The sequence below is a fragment of the Musa acuminata genome, chromosome BXJ3-10 (assembly GCF_036884655.1).
Source record: "Musa acuminata AAA Group cultivar baxijiao chromosome BXJ3-10, Cavendish_Baxijiao_AAA, whole genome shotgun sequence".
NCBI classification, from domain to species: Eukaryota; Viridiplantae; Streptophyta; class Magnoliopsida; order Zingiberales; family Musaceae; genus Musa; species Musa acuminata.
Genome location: NC_088358.1, coordinates 3,463,651 through 3,465,965, shown reverse-complemented (window position 1 = coordinate 3,465,965; position 2,315 = coordinate 3,463,651).

Below are 2,315 nucleotides of genomic sequence, written 5' to 3'. Positions count from 1 at the left end.
AAAAGGTATTACCAAGAATTTATAGTGACCATATTGAGTTCTAAAAACTGTTTTTAAGATATCTTCCTTCTTAATCTTTAATTGTAAATAACCAAACCTTATTTCAATCTTGGAAAAGATTTGTGCACCCTACAATTGATCAAATAAATCATTAATTCTTGGTAAAGGATACTTATTTTTTATGGTCACCTGATTCAACTATTTATAATTAATATAAAGCCTCAATATTCTATTCTTCGATTTAACTAACAGCATCGGAGCACCCCATGGTGAGACACTAGGTCGAATGAAACTCTTATCTAATAGTTCTTATAGTTATTTTTTTAACTCCATGATCTCGAGTAGTACCATTCTATATGGAGGCTTAGATATTATGGTTATTCTAAGAACCAAATCAATAGCAAATTTACCTTCTCTATCCATATGTAATCCGAGTAAGTCATCCAAAAATACATCAAGAAACTCCCTGACCATAAAGATTTCATTAGATTAGGTTCTTAATTTGAATACTCCTTTATATATACCAGATAACAAAAATAACCCTTTTCCATAAGGCGATGAGCTTGAAGTATCGATATTAAGCAAGGAGGTGAATCATGCCTAATACTCTCAAAGTGAAATGTGGACTAATCTAGCATGCAAAAAGTGATCACTTTTGTATAACAATCTATAGATCAAGTTTGTTGTCCAAGAATTCTCAACAATAGTAGTTGCATATAGCATAAAATCCAATGATCTAGGTTAAACACCCAAATAGTAAAAAAAATATTATGAAACAAAAGATAAATTGAAACCAAAATAGAACAAAACTTTTACATTTCTATTAGAAACATAAATAATACCTCAATCACTAACTTATAAGCTCTAGAATCATGTTCGGCGATAGCATATACTCTAGCATGTTTGTAAAAAATGATAAAAATATTTTTTAACATATTTTTATGAATTGTTTACAATGTTTTCATTCGTATTTCTAAGACACTGTAAAGATAATATAAAAATATTTTTATATAATATTTCAATAATTGTTACATTCATTAACTACAGTCCATATGCATAATTGTACCAGGACATAATTTGCATCATGGATTTAAAAAATAATAAAAATACTTCATTAAACTATTTTAAAGTAGTGTTTACAGTGTCTTCATTTGTATTTCTAAAACACTATAAAGATCACATAAAAACACTGTATAAGTAATATTTCAATAATTTTTATATTTATTATACTAAATTTCATATACACAATTGTACTATGACATCATTTGCATCAATTATTAAAAAATGATAAAAATATTTAGTTATAATATTTTTATGAAGTGAAGTATTTATATTTTTTTATCATACTTCTAAAACACGATAAAGATCACATAAAAACACTTGTACGAAGGCTACGTTGATGCTTTCTAGTACGAATATATCAGTGGTTCAAGCAGCTTGAGTTTGACTGCTCGTATTTGGAAGCATCGGCAATGCCTGAGTTTGGATGGAGAACGCTTGTGGCAGCTTCCATCGGAAACAATTTTGTTGCTAATCTAGTTTGTGGGTTGAAGTGAATGGTTCCCTGCCATATGCAAGGACATTGGAAGGGTGGGGGAAATGAGTTATCTTAACAAGAATGTATGTAAGAGAAACCATATTATTACCATGTTGTAACTGGAAAGGTGGCTAGTCTCTTTTTCCCTTTAATCAGGGCTGGAGCACTTGTTGAAGTTACAATGAGCTGTTTTTTACTAGAATACCCCCATTTTGTCTTTGCTCCTGAGCTATGGAAATGTGTATAATGTGATACACCTAATGCATGTCAGATTGATCCATTTGCTCGCTATAATCAACATTGTCACAGGTTTTGCGGAGTGATATTTGGAAGTATCATAAGAACACTTCTCACATATTAATGCATTTACATATTAACACTGGAAACTGCTTGCTTGTGTTCTGCTACGTATCTATAGTTGGCACCTTTCAGCACAGAGATCTGAGAGTATTGAGTTGGTTTCCTCTAGCTATGGCCTGTTGCTTCTGCATCTATATTAGACCTTTACAAACATTATACACTGTAGTATTAAACCTTCTGCATCTATGCCTAACCACCACTGACAAAGTGCATATAGTATTACTATTTTGTAAATGTAACGTACCATACATATATATATCTTTTTCTGGTTACATGCACGTGGTTAGTTAATCCTGAAGAAAATAGATCTACCAAGCTGTTTCGGAAGTATTATTATCTTTGGTCTGTAAATAAGAAATAAAATGAGAAAATTTCATGCGCTATACAGCAAAAAAAAAAAAAAACAAACAAACAAACA